General features: G+C 51.4%; 1 long non-coding RNA gene across 1 annotated transcript; it reads left to right on the top strand.

The window, feature by feature from the left end:
- The first annotated feature begins 204 nt into the window (after positions 1 to 204).
- LOC132334931 (uncharacterized) lies at positions 205 to 8,898 on the top strand. Its single transcript, XR_009488569.1, has 4 exons — positions 205 to 335; positions 6,961 to 7,027; positions 7,684 to 7,743; positions 8,653 to 8,898. It is a non-coding gene; the product is annotated as an uncharacterized LOC132334931 (long non-coding RNA).
- Positions 8,899 to 10,024: the final 1,126 nt, after the last annotated feature.

Here is a 10,024-nt window from a genome sequence, read left to right as displayed (position 1 = left end):
CTGCCATCAGCCTGTGGGGTTCACTCCCAGCGCTCCCAGTGCCCTCCCGGGGCATTCCTGGTGCCCCTGGGCGGCTCCCAGGAGCAGGGAGGGGCCGCTGGCTGCGCCCATTTCCCACCCCAGCCAAGGAACCACGCCCTGATGGGAGCACTTTAACTGTTAGTTTTAAGGCATGTAGAAGATATCGGTTTATGACGATAAAAGAAAATGTTAGGGAGGAGGGAGGAGCCTGTGGGGGTGGGAACGGGGGCGGGCAGGGTGGGATATAACCGGGATGAGGAGCCCCCGGTGCTCACAGCCCAGCGTGGAGCTGCTTCTTCCCAGCCCTGACCCAGGTAAGTGCCAGCCCCTTGCTCCCGCGTTTCCTCAGGGCTTGCTCCTTCTGCTCCCGAAATGGATGTTTCTCAGCCCAAAAGCTCTTGAAATCGCTGCTTTGGCGCTCCAAAGCGCCCTAAATGATTGCTACAGAGCCCAAAATGGGCTTAAATTGTTTTTTTGGAGCCCAAAAGCTCTCTAAATTGTTCTTGCTGATCTGAAAATATCCCCAGATCACTCTTCCTGATTCCCAAAGCTCCCGACATGAGTTTTTCTCAGCCTTGAACTCCCCAAATTAGGGTTTCATAGGCCTGCATGTCCCTAAACTGGTGTTTAAGAGAGCCCCAGTGCTCCCAAAATCAGTATTTCTGAACCCAAATGCTGTTTCAGGTCCCAAAAACTCCCCATGCAGGTGTTTTTGAGCCCCAGTGCTCCTGAAACTTCTGTATTCTCAGTTGTGAAATTCCCTAAATGCCAATTTTTTGAGGTCCAAAGTCTTGAAATGGTATTGCTGAGTCCCAAAGTACCCTAAATTGCTGCTTTTGAGCCCCAAGTCTCTGGACATTGAATTTTCTGAGCCCCGGAGCTCATTAAATGGGTGTTTCTGAGCTCCCCCAGTTGCTTTTCCTGAGCCGCAAAGCTTCTTGTGATCCAGTTTTGGGTACTGTAGTTCCTTCAACATGTGTTTCTGAGCCCAAGAGCTCCCTAAATTGGAATTTTGAGCTGAAAAGCTGACTAGAGGGGCCTTTCTGAGGCCAAAAGTTCCCCCAATCAGTACTTTTGAGCCAAATGCTCCCTAAATTAGTGCTTCTCAACCCCAATGCTGCCTAAAGTTTGGGTTTGTTCCGAGCCCAAAATCTCTCTAAATCAGTGTTTGGGACCCCAAAGCTCCTAAAATCATTGAGTCCCAAAGCTCCAAGGCTTGCAGTTTCTTAGCCCAAATGCTCCTGAATGGGAGTTTCTGAACCCCTGAGAAGCCAAAATTGCTTGTTTTGATCTCAGAAGCTGCCTACATCTTTTTGTTTTTGGAGCCAAACCCATCCCTAGATGTTTTGGAAGACTGTGCCTGAGTGCTGGTGGAATGCAGTGGGAGAGACTCTGCCAGAGGAGTGTCAGGGAGGATGAGGATGGGAGGTGGGAAGAGCAGCTGGGATACCTGGAGATCCTCAACAGGAGGGGCAAAGGCTGACTTGTGTGAGTGCGCAGTGGGGTCAGAAAGGGGGGACACTGAACTGGCAGTTCAGAAACTCCCTGATCATCAGGGAGAGTTGGCAGAATAGCTCTGGTGCAACCTAGAGGAGTCTCCAGGCCAGTGAGCAGGTTGCCATGGGGAAAGGCAACTGCCCTGGCATTGATGGCCAGGCAAAGCAAAGGGCTCCAGCAGCGTGGGGATCTGGGAGCGATGGCTCAGCAGAGCTGCCTGGTGGGTGGAGAGGGGGATGCTCACGGGGACCTGGTCCTGCCCCACAAGGAAGGGCTGGTCAGGGCTGTGCTCCTCAGTAACAGCCTGGGCTGTCACAGCCAGGAAATAGTGGGGTCCACTGAAGAACAGGGACTGAGGCCAGCAGCAGAGCACAGAGCTGGGGCTCCAGAGGAGAAGACTTTGATGTATTGAACTGTCCCAGTCCCCGGCTAGATGGTGACAGTGGGGGGGTGACAGTCCCCCTCTTTCGGGGCTCCGCAGAATCCCAGCTACCAGGGGAGGCCCAGCACAGAACAAAAAGACACAGCAGCAACAGGGGCCTGGGGTGGCACTGGGTCACTTTATTTGATGTTACACTCCCCGAGTCTCGGGGTCCCAGGCAAGGAGCTGGGGGCAAACAGCAGCTTATAAAGGGGGGCAGGTCTCAAGGGAGGATACAGTGTAAGAACTGTGGGTGGAACACAAGGCAGGGAATACAAGGGAGGAAAACTGCTCGGAACAGGAGGGGTTCACAACTGGCTGTGGGAGGAAGGGGTTTGAAACTTGGCAGAAAAGTAGCTAAATAGCAAAAAGATAAAGCGACACCTGGCTCAACTGAATAACAAAGGCAGGTGTGTGTCCCTCTAAAATCAGGGGGAGAAAAACACCAAAAGGACAAATCAAACAATAACCTTCAAAATAAAAACACAATACAAGACTGAACCAGATGGTGTCAGGGGCAGCAGCTCTGGAGGGTTCCCACTCCCTCGGGCTCCTCCCTCCCCCCTAGCACTTCCTTTCTCGGTTTGACACCAATTTCCTGTAAATGCCTATCAGGAAATCTGAGAGGGGGCAGGGATGGTCTCTCCAAAGCCAGGAGTAAAGCACTCATCTCCTGAGGCTCTCGGCTGAACTGACCGAGCTCCAGGGTGAAAAGGCAGCACTAGGGTGGTGGAGCACACGAGCCAGCAGCAAAGCAAGGCAGCAAAGCAAGGCAGCAGCACCCAGGGCTGTGTGAGCAGGAGCCCAGCCAGGGGAAGGGCTGACCCCCCTGCCCAGCACATTCACACCACACCTGCCCAGCCCCAGGGGGCTGTGGCACTCAGGAACCACTGTCCTGGTGAGTCACTGGGATGGCAATCCTCTTCCAGCTGTGCTTCACTGCTGGTGGGATTTCCTTAATATCAGTGTCTGCAACAGCAAAACCAACAACAAAATGTGACCCTGCCCAAACAGAACCGTCTGCAGCAGAGCAATCTGCACAGTCTGCAGCCGCCCCTCTGGGCAAGGCCAGTGCAATCCCTGTTGGCCATACACAGCAGTGACACCCCCTCCTCACAAGGCTTCCAGGGCAGTGACCGTCCCTGGGCTGGGCACTGCTGAGGCCCCTCAAGTGCTGTGTCCAGTTCTGCCAGAGGGGATTGAGTGGGAAAAGCTCCCTGGACCATCCTGGGGCCTTCACTGGGCTTTGCTGAGGTTTGAAGGAGCCCTGCTGCCCTCCAGGGCTTTCAGTGTCTTTGCCTCATCTGTGCTGCAGAGGGTGGGAGACCACCAAGTTAATATTTCATGGATTTCCCATTCTCACCCACTGTCTAGAGACACTAATCCAGCTCCTAATTCATTCATACAAAGCAAAAAAAATGGTCAATTCAGGCCTTACTTATTTATTTAATGGGTTTTTTGTCTGATAGCAAAAATTGTTGTTGTGGCTTTTACTACACATTATATTGGAGAAAAAGTAAAAAGTAAGTAGCATATTGATTAGGCACAGCCTGGATGCCATGAATATATTATGGAAAATTGTTTGTTTCTTTGATCTTGGCTGATCAGAAAAATTTTTAGTCCAAATATATAAAGAATAATTATTTCAGGGACTGAGTAGAACTTCATAAAATAAAATATAAAAATTAAAACAATAGCTCATCTTAGCACCCCAGACAAAGCATAATGAGATTTCACCACCACTCATACAATCCTCCTGGATTTAACTCAAAAACTGGTACTAATGTTGTATTAGACTCAATGCATAATTCAAAAAGTCTAATTTATTGGGCCTCTGTTGGCAGACCAGACTCTGTTGGTCTCTGGGCAACAGAGCCATCACTGGCAATGCAGAAGAGAAAGTTTCTTCCTTTTTTTTTTTTTTTTCTGGCCATACTCTTTTTTTCTCCTCTCTCCCCATTCATTTTCTTTTTCCTTCTCCTCCTCTCTCCTGTCTTTCCCCCTTCATTTTTCCCACCTCAAAGCTTCAACTTTGGCTCAGGATTGCAGATCTGGCCCTGCATAAAATAAATGTCCTGTCTAAAGCAGTTGTCAGCGCTTCTTCTAAATATGAGAGAGAGAGAGAGAGAATGATTTGTCTCTGACTGTGAGAAGTGGGGTGACCCATCCCTGGAAGCACAACCATCTTTCCATGAGTGGTGATCTGAGCTAATGTCTGTGTTCATCAGTTACCAATGCAGAGGCACATCCAGGACAGCTCCACGTGCACATCATCTGTTCATTGTTACTGTTTGAGAAGCCATCACACTATTGCTCTGCCTTCAGGAGAAATCCTTCAAACTCTGAGTGTTTTATGCCATTTATACGCTTTCCTTCCTTTCAGGCCAGGAAAAAAGAGCAAAAAGGAGGAGATAGAGCAAGGCTCAATCCTGGGAAAGCACCCCTGGCATTTCCTGTCTGATGCCTTCAGTTAGACCCGTGGGACAGCCACGGGCCCTGGGGCTGTGAGTTCTCTTGGGTCCTTGCTGGCATTTCTCTGTTTCTAATCCTCAGTGGAGCTCTTTTCCTCACCCGGGTCTATCCTCCCCTTGAACACCAGGAAAGCTTTCTTGCATGCAGCAGCTTTTGGCAAGGGCTTCCTTAATTGAGTCCAGGTCCTCCTCCTTCTCTGGAACATGGCCAAAGAAAACAGAAAGTCACAGGGAGCAGACAGCCCAGGGAAGTGGAGTGCAAGAAGGAGAGGGAGAGCAGAGCAAGGCAGCGAGCTGTGCCCTGAGCAGACCTTTCCTCACTCCTGAGCAGTCCCTGTCTCTGCCTTCACCTTGTCACTGCTGCTCTGATGGATTGCTCAGAAGGGACAGGTGGCTTTGTCTGAAGGGTCAGCAGGGCCCTGCTTTCTCTAGCTGGCTGTGCAGAAGAGAATATTTAGGAAACTTCCCAGTCTGACCCTTCCCAAGGCTCTCTGGCCATCACACTCCAGCCACCAGAGGAGGTGTTCAGTGCTGGGACTGGAGCCCCTCCACAGCAGTGGCTGCAATGCCCCAAGGGCCCTGCTGGACTCCCCACACCCCCCTCCCACACCCAGCCCCCGTGTCCTCCCTGGTTCCAGGCCAGGTTTCCCAGAGCAGTCTCAGCTGTCTGACTCCATAAAGCCATTTATTCCCAGTGCAGTAACACAGGAACAGCCTGAGCTGGTCCCCCAACAAGGGAGCCCCTCAGTTTTATCCCCTCACAGTCTGCATGCCCAAGGCTCAAGTCTGGCTCTTCCTTCCAGCCCTCAGTTCCTGCTGGGTCTCTCGGTGTCCCTTCCCCAGCTGTGCCACCGCTCTTGGTGCCCTTTGTTGGCAGTTCATGAGCTCTTGTCTCGGGCTCCCACTTGGAGCTCAACTTGCTGGGCTGTGCCAACCTCATGGTTGGTCTTTAGTTTTCTCTGTGTTCAGTTCCAGCCATGTAGCCTCTCTGCAGGGGCTGCAGGGCTCTCAGGTCTCAGCCGTGCTGGGGAAGGGAATTTGATGATAAGATCACAGCCAGGGCCAGCCCTGCTCCGTCCCGAGCTCCGCAGCCTCCCCCCATTCCTGCCCAGCTGCTGCTGGGGCCCGGCCTGGCCAGAACGGGGCCGAGGGGGGGAACCGGTGGCTGGCCCGGGGAGGGGGAAAAGGCCCGGCCAGAACGGGGCCGAAGGGGGGAACCGGTGGCTGGCCCGGGGAGGGGGAAAAGGCCCGGCCAGAACGGGGCTGAAGGGGGGAACCGGCGGATGGCCCGGGGAGGGGGGAAAGGGCCCGGCCTGCGGCAGGACCGTCCGGCCCGTCCCAGCTGAGACCGGGGAGTGGGACTGGGGCCCACCACATCCTCACCGACCAGAAACGGGGTTTTTAGTCTTTAACATCTGTGTTTTGCAGAGGCGTGTTCAGCTTCGCAGTGGTACCATAGACTGTCAGTTACACAAAAAGCTTTGCATCTCTTCCCCAAAATCTGTGTTTTGCAGAGGCGTGTTCAGCTTCGCAGTGGTACCATAGACTGTCAGTTACACAAAAAGCTTTGCATCTCTTCCCCAAATTTTCTTCCCATTCCATAACACGACAAGAGTGAATACTGTAAAAAGGACACAAGTAATGAGATAAACAGGGCAGAAGATATCTCTCCTTTTTTGATGCCTTTATTAAAAGTGATCAGCTCAAGGTTGGGAGGCCCGACAGATCCGCGGGTTCGCCGTCACAGCTCCCTGGAGTGACTCGGAGGAGGAGGCAAATGCAGCCTTGTCCACCAGGGGGCAGAGCTGGGCGTCTGGCCTTATGAGAGCAGGCGGGGTCTATACACCCCTGGATCCCAATCTTGAGTTGGCAGTCTCGGTCCTGGCTCCAATCATCATCTTCTGAAGTTGTGGTGAGGGACCATTAAGGTTTTCAGAGTCTCTGCTGGCTTCTCACCTCACCCCTGATGTCTAGAGACCACTTTGATCTCTGAATTCCATATTGGCTCGCTGGTTTAGGGGTTTATTAATTGCGTTTGGAATAAGGGCTTGCCCCATTGCATTTTGGCTCTAAACTTATCTGCATATCAACTCCTGGTCCCCTCCCCTCCACCGTCGGGGGTGGGGGGATGCCATCCTCCCACCTGGCCACAAGCAGGGTGATGCTGATACAATAGAGTGAATTCTCAACCATAGATGGCTAACGACCCGATACTTAACAGGTGATTACAACAAGCAGCTAACAAAAGCACTCCTCTGCCAGAACTGGTTAAACTTGTAATTCTACAACTTTTGGAAAAAAAATGGGTAACCCTTTTTTTGTTCATAACAGGTAACAAGAAAAGGGCATGGCTAATTTTTTTGCTAAGAGTTGCATTACTTGTTTAGACGGTGATGGAAGGGAAAACCAGTAAATTAAAAAACCCTGAGTAGATCAGAGGTTTGAGAAGTGTAAGGGACATATGTGTCCCCAAAAAGCTCTTAAACGCCCTTTTTAAATCCTTAGGGAAATATTGTAGTGAAGCTTCCTTTTTTTAATTTTTTATTTCAGGTGAAGCAGTGGCTAGAAGAAATGAGCTTGTTGAGGAAAGCTGGAAAACACTTAGGTGGCGGCATAGGTAAAAAGAGTGGGCTCGTGGATCCCATTGCTCTTGTCTGTGGCCATCCTTGGGAACCCTTGGGGTGGGATGGGATGTGTCGTGTTATCCCGGAGAGAAGTGAGGCCAGTGGAGGTCTCTCCCCTGAGCACGTTGCCTGCAGAACCCCTTCCTGAGCACAGCAGAAGGCCTGGCCTTTGGGGTGGGGTCAGTTTGGTCAGAGGGGTGACCTTCTCTGACCAGGGACATGTCCTACTCTAGTAGGGGGTGTTGCTGAGCAGGGCTTTGAGGGTCAGGCTGAAATGAATGTGCCAAGGGACAGTGAAGGGGCCTGGGAGGTCCCTCTCCACTCCCGGAGTGTGAGGCCGAAGAGTCTCACCTTCTTGTGGGTGGCTGGGCTGTGGTGGGACTGAGGTACCTGTGTGGTGCCTGAGTGCTGTGGCAGCTGAGGCAGCTCCCTGGCCCAGGAGAGCCTCAGTGGGCCCCGAGGATCAGGAACCCCCCAGCACTGCTGAGGTGCTCCTGGTCAACAGGAGCTCATGGCTCCTGGGCCAGCTGGGGGATGTGTTCTGCCCCAGAACCTGCTCAGTGCAGTCCTGGAGTTCCCTGGGGAAAGGTCCTTATTAAATGTCCTGGTTTTCTTTTTTATTTTTTTTTCATATGTACTTCATGTTCAGTATCTGCGATTATTTGGTATGTGGTTGAGAAAGTCCTAGACCTGATATTCGACAAATCCAGTAAGTGTGCTGGGTCCCATTGCTCTTGTCTGTGGCCATCCTTGGGAACCCTTGGGATGGGATGGGATGGGATGGGATGGGATGGGATGGGATGGGATGGGATGGGATGGGATGGGATGGGATGGGGTTTGGGTGGGATGGGATGGGGTGGGATGGGATGAGATGGGATGGGATGGGGTGGGGTGGGATGGGATGTGATGTGTTATCCCTGAGAGAAGTGAGGCCAGTGGAGGTCTCTCCCTTGAGCATGTTGCCTGCAGAACCCCTTCCAGAGCACAGCAGAAGGCCTGGCCTTTGGGGTGGGGTCAGTTTGGTCAGAGGGGTGACGTTCTTTGACCAGGGACATGTCCTACTCTAGCAGGGGGTGTTCCTCACAATTGGTAATGGTTTCAAAGACATAGCACATCCCTTCTGGGATTTCCTTTCCTTTCTTTGAACACTAAAGGGGGAATCTCACCCTAGGCTTAGCTACAGGGACAAAAGGCAGAAGCCTTTCTGTGCAGGTGAGTGCCAGTCCTTGCCCACCTGGAAACTCAACCCTGCCAAGCAGGAAGGAGATCCAGAGGTCTGTTGTGCATGAGGGCTTGGTGCAGTCAGATCAAGCAATCCCACCTGTCGATAAATTCCCATTTCCAAAGGCCTCCAGCCAGTCCTTTGTTACATTGCCCATCCCCATGCAGATGCCCAGGATCCCAGGGTGCAGAGATGTCCCAGCAGTGGGCTTCTCTCAGCACAGACCAGAACAGCCTGGAGGAGAGGAAACCAAAAACCAACCTGTAGAAGACCCAAGAAGAGACCCTCGAAAAGAGACTTTAAAACAGAGGAGTTCATCATCCTCAGGCAGGATGGGTGGGCTCCCCTTCAGACAAGCAATGTCAGTTTCCCACTGACACCAATCCTTTTCTACAGCAGGGACAAATGTGGAGGGCAAAACACCCATGGAACGTGACATAGATGAAGACTTCCAGAAGCCCAGTTTCAGGGTGCCGAAGTTCACGGACATCAACAGTATGAGCCGGTGAAGCCAAATTTATTATCCCTAAGAGGGCTATATTTATAGTAAGTTTCTACTGTCCACGCATCTCTAGCTAATACATGATTGGTTAATCCTAGCTGTTCACATGTCTAAAATAAAATGCTGATTGGATCATCTAATTTTTCATGTGTCTTGCTGTGGTCATCTGACCCACCCATTGCTTTCTCTTTTTTCTTACTTTCTCAAACTTGCTGACAAACTTGCTGAGTCTTGATGACTCTTCTTCCTGTATCATTCGCAAGGATATACCGACCCCATTTCTGAATATGTCCATTATTCATTGTTTGTGAACGTGTCCGTTGTCCATTATCCCAAGCAGGCTGGATTGGGCATCGGCTGAATATGGCCATTGTCCTGCAAAAACTCCTCAATCTGCAAAAAATCTTCAACACCCCAGAGTCTGACCCTGCCCCACAGCCCACCTCAGAAATGAACCATCCAGATTGGATGGGGGTTCTGGTGAAGGAGATGGGCCAGATGCTGAAGGAGTACATTTCTCCAGCTGGTGAGAAATCCTCCCCTTGCCAAAAAGAGGGAGAGTCTGATGGTGCAGCAGTGGAACCCACAGATGTTACAACCATCCAGGTTCCAGCTGAACTGCAGAGGCAGTCACAGCCAGCAGCATTCGCCCCTGCAGAAACAAGGAGGTCTAAGATGAAATCAGAACACCCAGGTAAGGATAAGAATGGAGGGCCCTCACAACCCACAGGGGAGCCAGTGGTTGAGATCATCACTGAGTCCCTGACATACAAAAGTGACGGAGTCGACGGGAGACAAGCACATCCGATGATGATCAACAAGTCTCAATTTATTGATTTAACATGCGTGCTCTTATAACAGTGATAATAAGGCTCATACATATTGCAAAACTAAAGCTCACTATTGGTTCGCTATAAGAGGTCAGCTCAACCTTTGCTATCAGGTACTCAGGATGCCTATGTTTTCTCCCCTCATTAGCTAGTCTCTGCTTCTGCATCCCGTTATCGTATAACTTCCTGCTCAAGGACACTCTGGCCCTGCCAAAGGCCCCCGACCAGAGGCCCATTGCTTTACCAGCTGTATTTTATCATGTCCCTTCTCTTCAAGCCACGTCTCCACAAAACTCTCCACACAAAAGTCTCTGTAATCTGCACAAAGACATTTTACAACGGGGAAATGAGGCTTAAACAACCTGGTTACTCGGGGTCTGGGTCCTTTTGGGTACAGGTGTGCAACTGGATGGTGGTGAGGCACGGAATTTGGGAC

The sequence above is a fragment of the Haemorhous mexicanus genome, chromosome 16, assembly GCF_027477595.1.
Source record: "Haemorhous mexicanus isolate bHaeMex1 chromosome 16, bHaeMex1.pri, whole genome shotgun sequence".
Taxonomy (NCBI): domain Eukaryota; kingdom Metazoa; phylum Chordata; class Aves; order Passeriformes; family Fringillidae; genus Haemorhous; species Haemorhous mexicanus.
The sequence above is the reverse complement of the archived record's forward strand: the minus strand, read 5'-3'. Positions and strand labels throughout refer to the sequence as shown.